The following is a 22,749-nucleotide window of genomic DNA, read 5'->3' as shown; positions in this document are numbered from 1 at the left end:
CTCTTACCTTTGACCCCGTGGGAGAAATCATTGCAAACAACTCGATTGTACATCACAGGCTTAATTGATAACGGTGTTATCATAAATACCAAAACGTTGCAGTTAAGAAGTTGCCTATCAATGAAAAAGCGTTCCTCTTCATCATACCAGCTTCTAAATGCCACTCAAAGAAGAAACACAATTCCTCGTTCATTTTGGTGTTTTTTTTTAAATGTAAGTCTGCACATGTGGCCTTTAAGACTGAAACATCACAAGCTTTAATATCGATAACATCTGAAATGGCTGAATTATTCATTTATCTGCCTTTGTCCATATTAAAAGTAATATGCTACTGAAAAAAAAGTGAAAATGAATCTGTAAGACAATAAAAGAAAATCATTTTTTTAAAAACATACTTTTACGAATGACTAAAAATTCACACTAACAACATAGTGCTTAACTTGCACGAGTAGTGTCAGTTTCATAAAATCATTCTGCTCTGTGATCGGGTTTTCTGTTTGCTCTCTGTAGCGCCTCTCTTTAGCAAATTAGCGTCTAAGTACCCAGTATGACTGTTTAGCCAACTGGAAATATATTATTGAGTTGACGCAAAACTACATTTTGCTGCTGTCTATTACCAGGCATGTGCAGTTTCACGCGGCAGGAAAAACCCTTCAGGCAGGTTTTGTTTGAACATCGAGGAGATTTCTATGGATGCGAAAAATTGTCTTACCATTATTACTATTAGCCACGTTTCGGTGTAGCTATCAACGCCGTTATCAGACAACTAACACCGAAACGTGGCTCGTGGTAATAATAGAGAAGCAACTCTTGGATATTCATAGAACTCTCCTCGTTGTTCAAAACAACAACTTCCAAACGTATCTCAGAAGCCGTACATGTCTAATTACAATAAGCACAATTTCAATATAATCACAGCTTTTGATTTGGTACCTTTATTACCCATCTGCTTGAAAAGCGGTTGTGTACCTGTGTAAAGGATACTAGAGTAATTATAAGGATACCATTGGCGCCATAAGCGGGAAATGTTGATAATTTAGACAAAAGATTAACATAAATGAGCTAAAGTAGGATCACTGGCTCAGGTTTTTAGTATTCTGTTTGTAGACTTTGCAGTTCGCGAGTCAGAAGCATTTTGGACAACGTGCATGTTTTGGTCCACCTCCTTCCAAAACAATACCGTTATTCAAAGACTTGATAGTTTTAAAACAGTAGAAAAACGCTTCCATCAAATATCTTAACGCGCAATATTTATTCTGGTATCCGGTTTCCGAAATGTCTCGTGGTTTATTTTGGTAAAGTATACAATAAATAAGACAAAAGATATAGTTAAGACAGAGAGGTGAAAAAATAATAGTAGTTTCATCTGATTTACGATCAGAAAAATTCAAAACTTGACTTTCAACTATAAGTGATGGCGATGGAGCACTGCCTAATTTGACTTCAAAGGTCGTGAAGATCTATGTTCATCTGAGGCATTTATGTCAGATTGTGACATATTTAGTTTTAATCTTAATTGTGTGATGACAAAAGATAATTTTATGGATATACAATTTCTTTATTCTGTGAAAGACGTTAATTGTGTGATGATTGAAAGATCTTGCCCTCTAGTCTCCAGACTATACATATTTTGCCAATGTGAGATTTTGATAGTAATCGAAAAAACTGTCAAAAAGTATGAATTAGAGAAATCTTTGTCACTTGATGTTTGATCAGTTGGGTAAAATTGTTTCACAGGGATTTTATGTTACACGTTTGGGCAGAAGGAGCCTTTTATGGGAACTTTAAAATATGCTGGCTTTTGGAGTTATTTCCCCCTTATTCGTTATAAAGCGCCAGTTTCCGTTTCAACACGGAAGAAAAACACACTGCTCTTAGCCCAGGGAGTAGTACAGTGGAAGCATTCGGATAGTAAGGATTAGTTTGTCGAAAAGGTAAGGACAACAGGCATTACTAGTGATGCATTTGTCGACAAAATCTATATTTCTGTTTGAAATTAGATGAACAGTTGGATGTCGGTGTGAGAGAATGTGTTTATTCATGAAAATTCATTGCTCGGCGACCTGTTGCAAGAGTATCTCATCGCAGCTCTCGTAGCGTGTGTGGCGAGCAGTCTTAGACGGGGCTCTAAACAACTTGTACTGCAAGACGCTGTTATTTGTGTTAATAATGAAGAAAAATGAAAAATATTTAGATAATGAAATTCCACATGAACAACAGGTGTATTTACTGATAAAATGAGTACATCAGTTGTTGACCGTTTTTGTATAGGAGAGATTATTAAGTATATTAGATACTAATATTAGTTTTACTAATTAAGTAGCAATATCATTGCCATGATGTGACTATCTCAGAAGACATTTTCGCATATATACTTTAATGCATATTTGTTGTCATAATCCTTTCTGACTGACAAATACTATGTGGCTTAGAAACTTGATGAAAGAGAGAGAGACTTATAAGGTCATACACTGCAAACTTTGCAAATTTAATAATAATTGTTCAGTAATAGTATTAAGAGGTGTTACTGTCATGTTCAGAAACACTCTGAATGTTTACTAGTTACACTACTGGGTATCATTCCATTCTGATTAAGGATATGTAAAAGGTAAAGAGTTATTTAAAATCTGAGTCCCATCTGTTCAATTATTATTTGCATGATAATATTTTAAAAATCAGTATTAACTGATTTTTGTAAAGAAAACAATTTTAGAAGTACATGTATATACCTGGTGTATAGACATGTAAATCTGACACATGACTTTCTCTTATAACTCAGTGAAGTGGCATATATCAGTTTTACGTTCAGCCTGGCATATATCAGTTTTACGTTTTTGCCAGGCATTTGTCAGTTTTATGTTTAGCCTAGCATATCTCAGTTTTACGTTTAGCCTGGCATATATCATTTTTACGTTTAGCCTGGCATATATCATTTTTACGTTTAGCCTAGCATATACTAGTTTTACGTATAGCCTGGCATATATCAGTTTTACGTTTAGCCTAGCATATATCAGTGTTACATTTAACCTGGCATATATCATTTTTACGTTTAGCCAGGCATATATCAGTTTTACGTTTAACCAGGCATATATCAGTTTTACGTTTAACCATGGCATATATCAGTTTTACGTTTAGCCACTATTGTGTTAATTGTAATGTTTATGACACTAAAAACAAAATTTTAGATTTACTTGTTGGACATGCTTTTTAGACAGATTACAGCAGTGACAAAATCTTACACTACATACGAAATGGCATGCCTCAGTCTTTTTATATTTGAGAGGATGACATTGGGTCACTTCATGTTCATAACACATCCATTTGAAACTTTTTAAAATCTGTATTTAGAGAATATATATATATATATAGTTATCATCTGCATTGGGTGGAAAGAGATTTCAATTTTAAGTCTGTACTCATCAAGATCATAGCAGTGATCTTATACTTATAACCACTCGCCATGAGATATATTCCAGTTTGTAAATAATCATCTCTGGAGCAGACAAGCCCGTGATAGCCTCCATGATTAATCTACACAACTGGGGTATTGTGTATCATACCAACCTAATCATCAGGGGTCACCCACCTCAGGTCTCGTCACTTGTTTTTCAACAACGATTACCTGCTAAAAAGGCATTCTAACTCTGAACTTCACACGACTTTCTTCACATGTTAATGAACTAAATAACATGTATGATATGTTAAATTGTATGAAGGAATGTAAAAGGATAGACTAACAATTAGTCTCTGAAATGAACATATTTCACAGAAAAAGTTCATAGTAGAGAGAAAAAGGGAAGACAAACAGGAGCCCTGAGACTTCTTCGTTTTCAGAAGCTGTGCTGATACAGACTTGCCACATTTTCTTTCTTGGATACATTTGCTTCAGGGTCTGTATGAAAAAGGATAGTAAGGCCAGACCAATTCTATTTCTTGTTTTAAGGATGTTTGTCCTATGAAAACCTAAAGGCAGGCGGGAAAAAAAATAAAAGTAAAGTTTCCAATCAATGTAATATTCCTTCTATATACTCAAAATATTTTACTTTTGGCAATTTATGAAATGAAAATGGGTGAAAAAAACCCCTAAAAGTATTTTCTTGTGAGTTTACATTTTTAGCCAATAAAAACATTAGGATTTTATTTTTTGAACGGGGGAAATACATTTTTATTTTTTGTCTCATTCTTGAAAAAGTATGGCAGGCAGATCCGTAAAACAAGAAATAAAATTGGTCTGGCCTAAGAAGAATTTTTAAGAAACAAATTAGTGGTATTTCAGCACACGTTTATACTATAATTGTCTCGTCGTAGCTTGTATAGGTAATCTTGATACATCAAGAACAGCCTGTTTTAACCAACGAATTTCAGGTTTTGGATTGAAAGGAAATGTCAGGTTAAGATAAATATCCCTGTTACTTGCAGGAAACAATAAGAAAAAATGTGAAACAATATTTTCACTATGAAAATCTGATACATCACCTTGAATATCTATTGTTCACTATTTCTTAAATACTCATCCCCTTTTCATAAATATAAATATGAAGTGTTATAATTAAATGAAATAGTAATTATAAAACATATCCGACTGTATTATTGTATCAAAGCTCCCAAATTTAGAAAATGGCCTCCAAATTTGTTGTGAGTAATCATGACTTGCACAAAGCTATGTAATACTCCTGGAAAGTTAATACTAAAACATTACATAGTCTGTCTCCATGGACCACGTTGTTCATGTCAGCAAGCCCATTGTGTAATACAGAAGCCCTCAGTGAAGAGGTCCAGATTTTTTCTGAATCACCCACCTCGATGGAAACCATTTCAATTTACACAAACTTTAAAAAAATAATTATTTCAGAGACTAAGCATAAGTTTAAGCAAGTATCCCTATGTGGTCGTATGTCAAAGTTGGTGCTGTAGAACCTAGTTGTAGCAAGGTGAGAAATGGTGAAATATACTTAACAGCAAAAGAAATGCTGATGAATCCCATTGTACAAATACACTCACATGCAAAAGTAACATGGTGGTAAATCAAGCTTATGTTTTGATGGAAATGTCGGGCAACATTTTGGACAGACATACACTAGCCTGGTTTCTATCAGTTTGAATTAAATGTGGCATTCTTGAACAAGGGCTGATAGATCCCACTTTTGTGCACTCTTATACCTACCAATTTTGGTGACAATTTGTGCATGTTCAATTTCACCAGAAGTGCATGCATGATACCACACGTCCATTGGTACGGTGTCTTTTGGTGATTTCTTCTAGTTCTATTGATGTGCTTTTTCTCAAGACTTTCAAAATGCAAAAATATAATTATTGATAACACCATCAGGCCTTTTGCCAAAAATGCAGTGTTGGGTACCAAGTTTGTTTCCAGTTTGGATAAAAAAAAATGTTTCTTATGCGTTTGAGTATATGTGTTCAGATACGACTGAGACATTATGTTAATTCTGTTGTGAAGTATGAACAAATTTGGGATGAAAGAATTCGTTTCGGCAGTATTTGTTTCTGAAAGGTGTACATAACATTCTAAGCTAAAGGGGCCAAGTTAGAACGATTCTGGATGTATGTTTTACTAACTAGATTTGACCCATTATGGTCACGGGGTAGAATAGACCTTCAGCAACCCATGCTTGCCATAAAAGTCGACTCTGCTTGTCACTAGAGGCGATTAACAGGATCAGGTGGTATGCTGACTTGGTTGACACGTCACTGGTTCCCAGTTGCGCAGATTGATGCTCATGCTGTTGACTTATTTACAGACTGCTGCCATATTGCTGGAATATTGCTGAGAGCAATGTTAAACTAAACTCACTCACTCACTCACTAAGTAGCTTCTAAAGTTTAATTGATGTTCACACAAGGCTCATAGAACCTTATATGAAAGAGACAAAAATATGCTGATGGGGTGCTAATCAAAAAGTATTTAACCTTTCATGAGTAATGCATGTACATATATTTTCTGTCCTTCACAAATCTAAATTTTCAAAATGCATCATTGATTAGTTGTTAAGTGCACTTAATATCATTGCATCTTCAATAATTAAGTTGAAAGTACTAGATAATCACTTTCTTTTGATGCATTTTCAATGCATAAGTTGCAAAAAATAGACACCAAATGAAATAAAAACAAGACACAAAATAACTAAACACAAAAATAACAGAAATATGTAAAAAATATTAAATATAGTAGTACATAAAATTACTAACATATTCTGCATAGGTGTAAATGCATTGAGAAGGAAGGAAAGAATTATCGCGAGATAGTTTCCCAGACAGACAATTGCTCTGAGTTGTGTAATTGTCAGATATGCAGATGACCTTCACAGTGTGATGTCTGTAATGAAAGTATTCGTGAATGGATATTGATATGGTGTGTTGATAATTGATGGCTTCAGTGATAGCTTGTGTATATATACAGCGTGATGATGACATGGTTGTGCTTCATATATTTCATCCTCGGATTGGCTGAGACTCACAGAGATGGAACTGACACTGAAACATGTCCGACATTTGCATTCCAACAGCAAAAGTGCATGTTTTTCTATCTCATGCACTGCAACCTAATTTTGATAGTAAATAGCATGTGTGATAATTTCTGACAGAAACCAGTTGTAAACACAGTGGATTGCCTGTAATAGCATCATATGTTATTTGTAGAGTAAGACTGGGCCATGTCCATTGACAGTAAGGTAGCCTAGTGGTTAAAGTGTTCATTTATCAGTTTGAAGACTCAGGTTCGGTTCTCCACCTAGGTACACTGTGTGAAGCCCATGTCCGGTGTCTTCTGCGATTTACATGATGTTTGTCGATTGAATATTCATGAAAATTTATACTTAAAAGGTTGCATATGAATTGATAAGAAAAAGACACAATCCATATGTTTTACAACTGGCTGGCACTGAGAAATCTCTCCTCATTAACATGAACTTTGTGTTTTGATTGTAATATTGACCAATCAGAGAGCTCGGTAGTCCCAGGACAAGTAACGTAAACTCCCATCTTACAGAAATGCAATATCGGTCAGTAACATCAAAACATCTATTTTTTTTAAAATGTTGATCAAGTAACAATAAGTTATCACTGAGTCTGCTGCTAGCGAGGTTATGATATCATTTGCATTTTATTTACTGTGATGAGACCAATAACAATAACGGTGACTGAATTGCAGCAATTTTACAACATAGTATTAATGTTACTATTTACGTGTCTGGTACCCCTATTTTGTAATCCCCCACCCCTGAAAGGTAAGAGGATGAGTCACAGGGATCATCAAATACAGGACTCAAGGTAAGTCCCTGTGTGTTTTAGCATGAGCTGAGTGTGCATCATTGCTCACTTGACAAGGCTGACTCACTGCTAGCCAAGGAAACCGAGATGGGGTCTTTCATCTGCATGCCAACGGGGTTTTCGTTTATATAACTATTGAAAGTGGACTTTGAAAATGGACTTTGTATGCCATACAAATATTTCAGATTGTACTACATTACATTTCCTTTTTTGTAACTCTTTCCGTTTTTTTTTTTTTTTTCAAAGTTAAATGTCAAGTTTATCTTCACAGCTGATATGCAGGTGTCAGAGTTTTCACTTATATATATATGTTTTGAATTGATTAATGCAAACCTAAACCAATAATGATTAATTATGCAAGAAAATGAAAAAGAATAATATACCGTATATTACCGTGTATAAGGCAAATTTTGAGGACCAAGAAATGTTTTCTGTAGAATGGGGTCCTCTTATCTATGAGACACAATTTCATGAAAGTATTTTTCTGGTCGTCAGTGCCCTGTCCGGGTGATCTTACAGGTTAGCGATACACCTGTCATGAAGTTTACGACGATTACAGCCACTTTGGTATGAATGATCAATACAATACAAGTCAATGTATACAGTGTTCATTATTTCATATTATTTTGCCCTTAAACATTATTAAGTTCTGTACCTACCTATTTACACACAATAATATTTTTTTTAAAATTCAGCCAATCTGATCAGCTGTTTCCTGTGACTTCACAAACGGGATTGTTTCCTGTTGTTTTGTAATGCCACGTAAGCGATATACAAGCAACCGTAACTGCCAGTCTGTCTGATGCAGGGGGATTGGCTTTTGCTCAAAACATACCATTTTGATACTCATTTTAGGGGTCAGGTAATGGGGCTGGCTTAAAAACCACATTTGAAACGATGTTAAAAATAAAACAAAAACACACTCAGTCAGGTATCACGTCAGATTTAGAAATATTCTGTCATTAAAGGTCACATGCAATGCAAAACACAATTTTGCAGATTCTTATACCTTTCAATATGGACTTACAGAAAGAAATTATCAAAAATGCAAATTCAGTTTATAAAGTTGAGAAATAACATGATAAAAAAATGCCTACAAAATCGCAGTTCAAACGATTCACTAATTTTCCTCCACCATTGGGGGAAGAAGTGGTTTCGACGCCATCTGATCTGCGCTGCACCCATAATTCATGTGCAGTGATTAGGTTCACGTGACTTAATCCAGGAAGGCAACTTGGACAGACACAACATATGATGCATGCAAGGATTATTGCTACGGTAAACAAGAGATGTTTCTTGTGATTAAAAGCATCCTGTCTTTGCAGTAACGAATATAGACCTTGTAGACTGGTCTCATACCCTCCCATTTGCAAACCAAGAAAGTGTAGCATTAGAAATACTAATTTCATTTCTAAAATTGCTCAGCTTGAAAATTGAAATGATTTAATGCATGTCTACATAAACATTAGAAACTATGTTGATTGTGACAAGCTGTCTCTGTCACTGACAAACTCAATGTATGTATTTTTGACACCTACATGTCTGCCTACCTGTCTGTTAATTACAATATGCAGTACACAACTTCAATCATTGACCACATTCAATTTGAATTTAACACCCAGCAGGCTGTAAACCATAAACAGAATACATTGATTTATGGATCATGCACCTGGGTTCTGTTTCTTTCACATTATGTCATTACACAGACAGGCAGGTGTGCTACTTATACACTTGACGTGTTATTATATCGGTGGATTGCAAAGAAACTGCATCCATTTTTCACGGATGACTGGATCGGACGGAAATCAGTGCAGATGGCGTATGATAACATGTGTCAACCAAGTCAGCCAGCCTGATCACCGGTTCCTATCACTCATACTATCAATCCCTTCTTACGAAAAGCATGGGTTGCTGAAGATCAATTCTAACACGGATCTTCACGGGCTTTTTTTTGTAATAACCGAGTCTATTCTGACATTGCTGTAGCATGATGGACAAGTCACATAACCTTCAATTACTTGGTCCATGGTACAGAGGCTATGTTATATCTTGGTCTAACTGTGGCTAATAATTTAATGTCTTATTGAACATTATATGTTGTTCACTACTCTCGGGACAGGACATGGGTTAATGTACCCTCTATGTTTGTTTATACATCAACCCACGGGTCCTGAGGGACCACTGAACAAGGTATTTATCTTACCGAACAACTCAATATTATCTTTGAACTGTTTGAAGCATTGGTAATGGATATTCAGTCAACCTTTGTGAATCAAACGGTTCAAACCTTGTGTCTAACTGTTTTTCCTGCAGGTATTGTCTTAATAAAGTCACTGGGGTCTAATTCCCCTTCTTGGTATTCACAGGAACTACATTTCAATTTTTTGTTAAAATATATTTATTGGAATGAGAGGCAAATCTTTTAATAGCCACCACTAGATTTTGCAGTTTAGAGTTCTCTCCCTTCTGTCGATTTGCATTTGCAAAAATTGGTAATTTCCATGCATCATGCATGATTCTGTGTTATTTGAGACAAAGAAGTACTACCACGAAGTACCGAATGAATTACTATTGACAGCAGGGTACACTGAAAATAACAGAAAGAGCGCTTAGTCAGTCAGAAAAGGGCATTTTTTTGTGAGGTACGATAAATGATGTTGACGTATTCAGGGCAGTTTTTGTCGAGGTATGGCCTTGCAGCTGCCACCAGTGCCAACATGATATCATGTTTGACTGATGAGTAATGACTATTTGATTTGAACATTTTGAATATGCACATTATGTGTTCAAAAATATGAAAATTTGACATACTTTTTAATGTGTTTGAAAGTCAATAGCAGGGTTTTCAATTAATGTAGAAATATGCTTGCATGCACAAATATAACACCAGACCAATTTTGTTTCTGATATATAGATTTTTGTCCTCAGAAAACCTGAATGCAGTTGGGAAAACAAATTACAAGTCAAACCAATATTCCTTCTAAATACTAAAAGTATTTTACTTTTGGCAGTTTATGAAGTGCATATGGGCAGGGGTTCAAAAATGTTTTTAAACGCCATTTACCATAGGGCATGTGACTTGAAGAAAGTAACTTGACTAATTCTTCACTTGCCCTGATTTTTCTGACAAAATCATGATGATGACATTATGAAAGAATAAATCAACATGATATTTGCTGTTAATGTTTACTGGACTATTTATCGCAAAGTCATAAATAGCCAAGAAAGATAACCCAACTTTATTATCATTGCAAAATTTAATAACTACGTTTCGGGCAGACATGAAATGAAATCAAAGTTTATTTGCAGTTTGAAACCTTAAGTGGAAATTATCTAGTAGCCCACGGACAAGTAAGATGCCAATATTTGTTGGCCCAAAATGAAAACTGACTTGTCTTGGGCATCGGGCAATGGGATTTTTGAACCCCTGCATGGGGCACAATCTAAAAAAGTATGTCCTTGTAAGTTTACGTTTGTAGCCAGTAAAAACATTGGGATTTTAGTTTTTGAGTGGAGAAAATGACTTTTGTTTTTTTCTTATTCTTGAAAGAATGTGACTAGTGGCCTAAATAATGTATGAAAACATGCAAAGGACAAAAGTATTCACCAATTTTACATAAGTCCCGAAACATTCAAAGTAAACGTTAATTTATCAACTTTTTACTAGAATATGTGTCATTTTAATGTATGCTTAGATCTGTCTAAACTGCTAAAAGCTGAAATGATGGTGCCAGTCCATGCAGGAAGCCAGTACTTAAGTGTCAATGGTTTCTTATAAGTGTGGTTTAAAGCAGCATGGTAGCTTAGTGGTTAACGCGTTTGTTATCACGCTGATGACCCGGGTTCGTTTCCGCACATGGGTTCAGTGTGTGATGTCCATTTCTGGTGTCCCGTGCCGTGATAGTTCTGGAATATTGCTAAACACAGTATAAAACAATACTCACTCTCTAGGATTGTGATCCACCTTCGGTTATTGGCAGTATATACGTAGCCTGTTTATATCGTCTTGTCATCTGTAGTCAAAATGCTTTAGATTTGATTAGTGGGTGAGCTGGCTAAAGCGCCAGGCTAGTGATCCATCGAGGATGAGGTGTTGGGATTGAGCCCACCTGTGACCTGGTGTAAAACCCTTGGAGTCAACTTTGTGTGCAGACTCTGTCTGTGTTGTCACAACCCCTAGTGTGCAGTACACAACCCTGTGTACTTAAAAGGACCCAGGGATTCGGTATGTGATGATGGTGGCCACATGAATGCATCAATACGCATAGTTGCGGGTACTGCAACATGCTTTAAATTTGGACAAAGTACTGTGACTATGTGTCCCAGTCTGCCCAGCTGTGAACTGGATACCTCATTAGGATGAGAGAGCCACAATAAACTTGGTGGTCCTAGTGGCAGCAAGAGTTGTATGATCCCCAGGGATTTGATATTGATAATACAATGTGATGGTTAGATGGACATTCAATGATAGAGTGAACAAATACCAGCACCTTGAGCAAGCACTAGTTGAATGGATATGTGTGCTATATAAATATCAAATAATAACAGATTATAGTTTTAAATTTAAATCTGTAATAAACTAGTTGTTTTACTGTCCTTCTTGGACATTTTTTTTTATGATTTACCTTTAATTATTATGAATCAATAACTTGATGATGTCACATGGCTGAAATTAGCTGCCTTTGTGACTTAAAATCTCAACTCATTGTGAGATATCTAAGGTTCCGGACAATTTGCTTGCTTAAGGTGCACTTTTATGATGGCAGTCAGTACATAATTGAGTTCAGAAGAGACAGTCCAGTGATTGACATCATGAGCATCAATCTATGTAATTGGGATATGCATCAACCAAGTCGGCAAGCCTGACCACCCAATCTTGATGTTCACCTCTCCTGACCACCCGACCTTGATACTCACTTCTTTGGACAAGCATGGAGTGCTGAAGATCAGTTCTTACCTGGATCTTCATGGTTAATCCAGATACAAAAGCAATTATTACATATTACAGTACATCTACACTATTTCATTACTTGCACCTACTTTCAAAGCACTCATATTTTCTCTGTATAAGTAACTGGGGTCATTACATCCAAATGTGATGTGGTAATTTTACGACAGTATCATATTGGGCACTGTCAGTTTGCTCACGACTATCTGTTGAAAACGAATAGAGTTGGACCTGTTTACCTGCATGAACAGACTATTGCATTAGACTGTCGCTATCGCAATAGTATGTTGCAATGGACTGTCGCTATCGCAATAGTATGTTGCAAAAGACTGTCGCTATCGCAGTAGTATGTTGGTTGCAATTGACTGTCGCTATCGCAATAGTATGTTGCAATAGACTGTCGCTATCGCAATAGTATGTTGGTTGCAATAGACTGTCGCTATCGCAATAGTATGTTGCAATAGACTGTCGCTATCGCAGTAGTATGTTGCAATAGACTGTTGCTATCGCAATAGTATGTTGCAATAGACTGTCGCTATCGCAATAGTATGTTGCAATAGACTGTCACTATCGCAGTAGTATGTCGGTTGTAATAGACTGTCCCTATCGCAATAGTATGTTGCAATAGACTGTTGCTACCACAATAGTATATTGGCTGCAATAGACTGTCACTATAGCAATAGTATGTTGCAATAGACTGTCGCTATCGCAATAGTATGTTGCAGTAGACTGTTGCAACCGCAATAGTATATTGGTTGCAATAGACTGTTGCTATCATAATAGTATGTTGCAGTAGACTGTCGCAACCACAATAGTATATTGGTTGCAATAGTCTGTCGCTATCGCAATAGTATGTTGCAGTAGACTGTCGCAACCACAATAGTATCGCAATAATCTGTTGCTATCGCAATAGTATGTTGCAATAGACGGTCTTAATAGTTATTTCACCCTCAATAGTTATTATGTGATTATGAATGATAAAATGCTTGTTTTTCAATGATTCTGTTTGTAAATAATACTGTCATTTGGACTTGGTACTTCAAATGTTTATGAATGTACACTTGTCCTTGTCTGTATATGGCTGATATAATGCTGAGGTGACATAAGCCCAACTCAGCCGAATTTGATTCATTCCAATCCCTAGTTTGGAGGGCCAAGGTAAAACATTGTAATATTATAGCCTAGGATAAATCAATATTGATCTTCCATCAGTTGTGAGGACACAGCACAAAAATGCAGCTGACACCCTCAACATCTTGTGACCCATACGTGTAACAACTGTTACATGTATACAAACGGGTGATTTTGGTCCTTCAGTTCATGAAATTCCATGAAATTTTCCAACAGAAAATAATTGATTAAATCCTGACTTCTTCAGTTTTGTAAATGGAAAATGTCCGCGAGTTTGTACAGGCTGCTTTGGAGGCTTGTGTTAATCTGTATGTGGCCATTAAGCAGAAACATTAAAATGTGCATCTGCAAAATTGGATTGTATTCAAGTTCCAAATGTTGGAGCCGAGTTTGGTTTTCTGCTATAACAACGCTGATATTTAGGTGAAAATTCATTTTTGAATATTTGATTAGATGGGATAGGACAGTGTTCAGTGATATATGGCCGTGCCAGTTGTATTTGCCCTTCAGCCAAACCAAGGGTCACTGGAATTGTAGAGGTCTTCGAGATGGCGTCAGGTACATCAGGAAATCATGATTTGTTTATGATTCATCACCTGATCAGCTTTCAGTTTATTACTGTACCGCATACTGAAAGACAGACAGTCAGATCTGGAATATTGTCATGGGACATTGCACTATTTCCAAATGAAGAGAAGGTTTTAAAAACAATAGGATAGGGACCACTGTTGCACAAATCACCTTGAACTGACCTCGAAAATTCAGTTATGCTTGGTGAAGTGAGTATGATTTTGCGATTCTTTTAGCAATGTTCTGGCAGTATTAGTGCAGGGGACAGCAGAAATGTACTTCACACAGTGAACCAATGAGGGGTAAAGAATCTGGTGTAGCAGGCCATTTCTTTCCCAGGGGAGAATCTGGCCAAGACCAAACTTTCCTCAGGGAATATTTGTCCTAGGGTATTCTTTACATGGCCAAAGTTTGGGCTAACCTAAAGTTTCCTCCCCTTTTCCCCGTTATTTTGTTATGTTTTCTATGAAAAGGGGGAGATGATGGCCTAGCAAGACCACTTTTTAGGTTGTTACATATTACGATGAAGATGACCTCTACGTTGTTGACAAAACTTGACATCAAAATGAACATCTTGTCAATGTGTTCACATGAATAGCTAGGTCTTGTTTTTCTGACGTTTACAAGATCATCATAAACATGAAAACAAGGTTTGGGAAACCAAGAAATAGAATGAGAAATAGCATAGCTAGCCAGAATCTCCCAGCTTTGGTATAAGAACAAGAAAGGGAAAGATATAGCCTTTAGAGTTGATTCTAGGCTCGATCTTCCCTTTGGAAACTTTGGCCTCAACCAAACTTTCCCCACTAGGCTCAATCTTCCCTGTGGCCTCAATTGCACCTAGTGGGGAAAGTTTGGTTGAGGCCAAAGTTTCCACAGGGAAGATCGAGCATAGTGGGGAAAGTTTTGTTGAAGCCCAAGTTTCCACAGGGAAGATCGAGCCTAGTGGGGAAAGTTTGGCTGAGGCTAAAGTTTCCACAAGGACGATCAAGCCTAGTGGGGAAAGTTTGGTTGAGGCCAAAGTTTCCTAAAGGATGATCAAGCCTAGTGGGGAAAGTTTGGTTGAGACCAAGGTTTCCACAGGGAAGATTGAGCCTAGTGGGGAATGTTTGGTTGAGACCAAGGTTTCCACAGGGAAGATCGAGCCTAGTGGGGAATGTTTGGTTGAGGCCAAAGTTTCCACAGGGAAGATTGAGCCAGTGGGGAAAGTTTGGTTGAGGCCAAGGTTTCCACAGGGAAGATCGACCCTAGTGGGGAATGTTTGGTTGAGGCCAAAGTTTCCACAGGGAAGATTGAGCCTAGTGGGGCAAGTCTGGCTGAGGCTAAGGTTTCTACAGGGAAGATCAAGCCTAGTGGGGAAAGTCTGGCTGAGGTCAAGGTTTCCACAGGGAAGATCAAGCCTAGTGGGGAATGTTTGGCTGAGGCCAAAGTTTCCACAGGGAAGATTGAGCCTAGTGGGGAAAATCTGGCTGAGGCCAAGGTTTCCACAGGGAAGATCGAACCTAGTGGGGAAAGTTTGGCTGAGGCTAAAGTTTCCACAAGGACGATCAAGCCTAGTGGGGAAAGTTTGGTTGAGGCCAAAGTTTCCTCAAGGACGATCAAGCCTAGTGGGGAATGTTTGGTTGAGACCAAGGTTTCCACAGGGAAGATTGAGCCTAGTGGGGAATGTTTGGTTGAGACCAAGGTTTCCACAGGGAAGATCGAGCCTAGTGGGGAATGTTTGGTTGAGACCAAGGTTTCCACAGGGAAGATCGAGCCTAGTGGGGAAAGTCTGGTTGAGGCCAAGGTTTCCACAGGGAAGATCGAGCCTAGTGGGGAAAGTTTGTTTGAGGCCAAGGTTTCCACAGGGAAGATCGACCCTAGTGGGGAATGTTTGGTTGAGGCCAAAGTTTCCACAGGGAAGATTGAGCCAGTGGGGAAAGTTTGGTTGAGGCCAAGGTTTCCACAGGGAAGATCAATCCTAGTGGGGAATGTTTGGCTGAGGCCAAAGTTTCCACAGGGAAGATTGAGCCTAGTGGGGAAAATCTGGCTGAGGCCAAGGTTTCCACAGGGAAGATCGAACCTAGTGGGGAAAGTTTGGCTGAGGCCCAAGTTTCCACAGGGAAGATTGAACCTAGTGGGGAAAGTTTGGTTGAGGCCAAGGTTTCCACAGGGAAGATTGAGCCAAGTGGGGAAAGTTTGGCTGAGGCCAAGGTTTCCACAGGGAAGATTGAGCCTAGTGGGGAAAGTTTGGCTGAGGCCAAGGTTTCCACAGGGAAGATTGAGCCTAGTTGGGAAAGTCTGGCTGAGGCCATAGTTTCCATGAAGAAACTTTGTCCTAACCCAGATTTTCCCTGGGGAATATTTTGGCTAGGGTGAAAGTTTTGCCTGTTACACCGGGTCTGATGTGGACGTTTTAACCACTGGGCTACCCTACTGTCACTATAATTGATAGATGGAACTTGATGAACACACTTCAAAATATTTACCTGTTGCTGAATGGAGGCAGGTGTTACTCCCCTCATTAAGAGCAACAATTGTTTTTCTGGTACTTTGCACTATGATCAGATAAACTCTTAATGGATTTTGACCATCAAGTTTCCTGTAACCATAAATCGTTTAAGAACCATGTCAGTGAGAATATCTAGAGTGAGTGAGTGAGTGAGTGAGTGAGTTTAGTTTTATGCAGCATTCAGCAATATTCCAGCTACATGGCAGCAGTCTGTAAATAAACAAGTCTGGACCATACATTCCAGTGGTCAACAGCATGAGCATCAATCTGCGTAATTTGGGAACCGATGACGTGTCAACCAAGTGAGCGAACCTGACCACCCGATCCTGTTAGTCACATCTTACGACAATCATAGTTGTTTTTGTAGGGCAAGTATGATTTGCTGAAAGCCTATTCTACCCTGGACCTTCGGGGGTCGAGAGTATCTAGATCCCTGATTTGAGAGGCAGGTGATGGAGCAGCGACCGTTTCATTACAGGGTTGGTACAATCTTGAAAAAGCCTCTAATGTGGGCATTTGGCCTTAAAAAGCCTGGAAAAACTATTTTTGCCTTTAAAGAACTGGAAAAAGACTTAATTTCAAGTTAAAGCTTGAAGTGAAGATTGTGTCTGCTAATGTATTCAACACCGTTGGCCAGTTTTCCGACGAGTGCATCACTTCAGTCACCAGATTCTGTTGACCAGTAAACTGGCGAGGCAGTGTTTGCATCAAAATGATTCATATGATTTTAGGAACCTAACTAACGTTAGCAGAGAGCAAAGAGTTAATTCCTCAAGGAGGATATTGATTATTCATGAACATCTTGCCTCGTAGTATTTATTAACTATCTTTGTAAACTGACATATTTATCAATTCAGTAGGACCCTTATTAGTCGAAAAGACTGTAACAATGCTCAGAAGTTGTGTTTGTTATTATTTTCATTTGGTTTGCTTACATAATGGCTTGTCTTACTGGCCTTAATTTTGCTTGATCAAGCCTTCAACAACATTTTGGTCTTGAAATCCTGTGTGAACCCTGCATAACATACAGTGATATAAATCGTTTAACAACTTGTTTGGTTGGTTAGTTGTTTGTTTAATGGTGCACTCAGCAATATTCCAGCTCTATATGCGGCTTTCTGTATGCAATCGGGTGTGGACCAGACAACGCTGTGATGAACAGCACCTAGGCTTGTCAAGGACTCTGACCTGATCCGGATAGTTGCCTCTTACATCAAGCATGGGCTGCTCAAGGCCAAATGTAAACCAGATCTTAATGGTTGCAACAGCTTGGAAGTTAGGACTGAGTGTAACAAGGTCGTATAGTGTTTCTAGTATGAATGTGCCACCAATAGTTTAAATTTGGTAGTCTTGCAAATCGGTGAGTGAGTGAGTACAGTTTTACGCCACTTTCAGCAATACTCCAGCAATATCACAGCTTCAGTTTACCAGAAATTGTTTTTTTGCGTTGTACCCATGTTGGGAATCGAAAACAGGACTCGATTTGATAAGCAAGTGTTTTAACGTCCAGATAGCACTCGTGTATGAACCAAACATTTGATCATCTCTTTTTTGAGACTAAATATCATGATTATTATTGGCTAAAAGCTTGATGTTTTTCAAAATTAGTTATAATTCCTTGGCTGTTCCATTGTATTAGTGTAATATTAATTTAGGCCCTGTTATGAGAGAATGGGGTCCTAGATGTTCTTCTTGGGACGTCTGCTCAAATGGAGTGATGTTTACATGTCGCCTAGAATATCAAACCACTTGAAAATGGACATAGAGTTCCTGTGACCGATAGAAATACAATTGCTATTGTTTGTTTTGTTTTTTATTTCATTTGTCTACTTTATGCTTCCTTTTCCTCGAGTGTTGAATATGTTTGACTTTCTGCAAGGAAGATTGATACGATGTCAGTGTGTTTTCATTGTTCCTTCAGCTTATAAGGTTTGGCTTAACTAAGGTTTAGATACATATTGGTTACATTGACTTACACACCAAGTATGCCAAAAGTCTTTGCCACTTGATATCATTGCCATAGAATTACATGCAAATTTAGCGTAGAATAAATGATTTTTTCTTGCATTTGATTTTCATAAAATCCAAGTCAAATTTGCACATTTGCGAGGAATCATCATTATGACCTACGATCACATAATTTCTGTTTAATTTTCTGTTGCTTATTTAATAAATGGCAACCGTTCAATTACCATACGTACATGCTGCCAACTCCTTTGACATGGCAGCCTCTGGGATTGTGCTTCGTGGAACCATTCGTAAGTTGATAAGGGTGATGTCATAGTTAAGTAGTGGTGAGAGAACTGAAGTGAAATTGTATGCGTAGAGCAGAGATGATTTCAAATTTGTCAGTCAAATTTGAAGAAGATCCATCCTGAAACCACTTCATGAAAATTATTCGAGTGACACTGAAATAACATGTAAGTCTGTGGATATGACATCACGTGACAAGAACTTTTGGCATGGATTTGTACTTCGGAATTAAAATGCATGATGACAGCTATAAGATGCTGGACAATTTATTGTTACCTGCACTGAGTGTAACCTGTTACTACTACTACTACTGTTACCACACTATCCATGCATCACACCACACTATCCATGCATCACACCACACTAAACTATCCATGCATCACACCACACTACACTGTCCATGCATCACACCACACTACACTGCCCATGCATCACACCACACTACACTGCCCATGCATCACACCATACTACACTATCCATGCATCACACCCCACTATCCATGCATCACACCACACTACACTGTCCATGCGTCACACCATACCACACTATCCATGCATCACACCACACTATCCATGCATCACACCCCACTATCCATGCATCACACCACACTACACTGCCCATGCATCACACCATACTACCCTATCCATGCATCAAACCACACTATCCATGCATCACACCCCACTATCCATGCATCACACCACACTACACTGCCCATGCATCACACCATACCACACTATCCATGCATCACACCACACTATCCATGCATCACACCACACTAAACTATCCATGCATCACACCACACTACACTGTCCATGCATCACACCACACTACACTGCCCATGCATCACACCACACTACACTGCCCATGCATCACACCATACTACACTATCCATGCATCAAACCACACTATCCATGCATCACACCCCACTATCCATGCATCACACCACACTACACTGTCCATGCGTCACACCACACTGTCCATGCATCACACCACACTACACTGCCCATGCATCACACCACACTACACTGTCCATGCATCACACCATACTACACTATCCATGCATCACACCACACTACACTGCCCATGCATCACACCATACCACACTATCCATGCATCAAACCACACTATCCATGCATCACACCACACTACACTGTCCATGCATCACACCACACTAAACTATCCATGCATCAAACCACACTACACTGCCCATGCGTCACACCACACTATACTATCCATGCGTCACACCACACTACACTGTCCATGCATCACACCATACCACACTATCCATGCATCAAACCACACTATCCATGCATCACACCACACTATCCATGCATCACACCACACTGCACTGTCCATGCGTCACACTACACTACACTATCCATGCATCACACCACACTACACTGTCCATGCATCACACCATACCACACTATCCATGCATCACACCACACTATCCATGCATCACACCACACTATCCATGCATCACACCACACTACACTGTCCATGCATCACACCACACTACACTGTCCATGCATCACACCACACTACACTGCCCATGCATCACACCATACCACACTATCCATGCATCAAACCACACTATCCATGCATCACACCACACTACACTGTCCATGCATCACACCACACTACACTGCCCATGCGTCACACCACACTAAACTATCCATGCATCACACCACACTACACTGTCCATGCATCACACCACACCACACTGTCCATGCATCGCACCACACTACACTGCCCATGCATCACACCACACTACACTGCCCATGTGTCACACCACACTAAACTATCCATGCATCACACCTCACTACACTGTCCATGCATCACACCACACTACACTGCCCATGCGTCACACCTCACTACACTGTCCATGCATCACACCACACTACACTGCCCATGCATCACACCATACCACACTATCCATGCATCAAACCACACTATCCATGCATCACACCCCACTATCCATGCATCACACCACACTACACTGTCCATGCGTCACACCACACTACACTATCCATGCATCACACACACTTCTGCATAACACACACACATGCACACACATACATCACACACACATCATACAACACACTAACAACATCACCACCACAAACATGTGCATCACACATACAGCTCACAAGACATATCACATGTGAAACTGTCTAGCATAACTGCTGTTGTTAATGTTGTTACAACATTAAACATTAGATTGATGGGCAATAATGATGTACAAACCCTACTCTCTTTCTGAGCTGTTATTGTCTGCGGTGACATGAAGATAAATCATTAAATGAGTTAGCTGCAGAATGTCATGCACAAGTACATGCAAAACTCAACATTGCCCAACTGAACAGACAGGCATTGACCAGATGTGTTTGTCAGGGTTTCAAATCATATTACAATACATTACAAGCAAGGCTGTCAATAGGGCATTCTTAGCGCCCATATTCCATGTGGCACAGTCAGAGTTCCACAACGTTGTTCTCAAACATCGACTGACTGTTGACTAGATGTTATTGATATCCTTTGTTGGAGTGTGACTTTTCTGTTCCAACCTGCGCTTGTGTAGTTAAGAATGACTGGTGCAGGTTATCTTAAGTAACATGTTACACTCGGTACAACAAATCTTCTGCATCTTATAGCAGTCATCATGTGTTCGGAAGTCTGTTTGGGTCAAAAGCGAACCAATGAATTGCAGTCTAACTAGAATTTAGTAGAAAAGTCTTAAACATAATATACTCAATGTAACGCTGATCATAATCCAAAAACATCATACCAACTCTGTGAGGTTTTTGCAGAATTTTTGTCCTAAGAATAAACAGGTTGTTTAAGAAACTATTATTAAAATATTTGCACATTTCACTGTTTCTTATGTGGGAGGAGTGCAGAGAAGGGGACAGCCAGGTGTTCGAGAAATGCATAAGTGCCGAGAAAGTTATCGTTTCATTAACCAATGCTGTCCCCTTCTTATGAAAATGGTTAAAGAAATATTTGTGTTTTTTAGAACCAGTGACAATATTTTCTGATATAAGCAAAATTTTGATAGTGCATTCAAACCTATGAGCCAGGTTGCACACTATGCAGGAACTATAAACAACAAAATCATACCCTGTATATCATCAAAGGATGTAAATTGCTTGAAGCCCCTCAGCTTATGATTTGTTGATTAATGAGTGAGTAAATCAGTATGGTCTTATTACGCTTTTAGCAATATTCTGGCAACATCACCCGGGATCGGGTGGTCAGGCTCGTTGACTTAGTTGGCACATGTCATCGGTTCTCAATTGTACAGATCGATGCTCCTGCTGTTGATCACTGGATTGCCAGTTCTGGACTGGATTATTTACAAACCGCTGCCAGTTAGCTGGAATATTGCTGGGTGTGCCATATCACTCACTCACTCACTCACTCACTCACTCACTCACTCACTCACTCACTCACAGTAGACCAGGGATTTATGGGATGCGCTTTCCTGAACCCTGTTTTCATAAAATTGACAATGGATGCAACGAAATTTAATGGCGGATCCATGGAGACACGCAGAAGAAGTCCAAATACCTTTTGTAAAATTTCAATCAAGTAACAGTAGGTTATCAGTAGTTTGCTGCTAGTTGGGTGATGGTGTCATTTGCAGTTTAATTATTGTAACAATGTGATGATACAAAATAACATTAACAGTAATGTGACAGCAACAATATTACAACATAGTATTAATATTAATATTTAAGTATCTGGGATTTCCATTTGTAGTGCAGGACCTCAGAAAATAAGAGTAGGCATCCCAGAGACCATCAAATACAGTACTTGGGGAAACTCCCTGTTAGTCCCATTGCCAAGTTTGGGGGAGGGAAAGGAAAGACTGTTTGTATATACCCAGTAGAGGGACAAAATGTTGTTGAGAGACTGTGAGACAGGCTGCCTGTCTGCAGAGGAGACAGTGTTATTGGGCATAGCGTATCACATAGTCGCTGAATATATATAATTGTGATTGTAATAAATAAAACCATTTATACTGAAAAGGAGCTCCAAAGAGATGGACGATTCAGAACCTGAAGAA

At 38.7% G+C, this 22,749-nt stretch overlaps 1 protein-coding gene across 6 annotated transcripts in view; it reads left to right on the top strand.

Annotated features, from left to right (window-relative positions):
- The first annotated feature begins 1,837 nt into the window (after positions 1–1,837).
- Positions 1,838–22,749, top strand: part of LOC137281670 (sodium/hydrogen exchanger 1-like) — a 105,646-nt gene continuing 84,734 nt past the window's right edge. For 4 of the 6 annotated variants that reach the window (XR_010956753.1, XM_067813062.1, XM_067813061.1 and 1 more), the window contains exon 1: positions 1,857–1,934. The gene's annotated coding sequence lies outside the window, so the exon portion shown is untranslated. Of the gene's footprint in view, positions 1,935–6,523; positions 6,573–22,749 lie in introns of those variants that run through there. The other 2 variants (XM_067813063.1, XM_067813060.1) reach the window with 2 other exon arrangements.

The sequence above is a fragment of the Haliotis asinina genome, chromosome 4 (assembly GCF_037392515.1).
Source record: "Haliotis asinina isolate JCU_RB_2024 chromosome 4, JCU_Hal_asi_v2, whole genome shotgun sequence".
In the NCBI taxonomy this organism is placed as follows: domain Eukaryota; kingdom Metazoa; phylum Mollusca; class Gastropoda; order Lepetellida; family Haliotidae; genus Haliotis; species Haliotis asinina.
The sequence above is the reverse complement of the archived record's forward strand: the minus strand, read 5'-3'. Positions and strand labels throughout refer to the sequence as shown.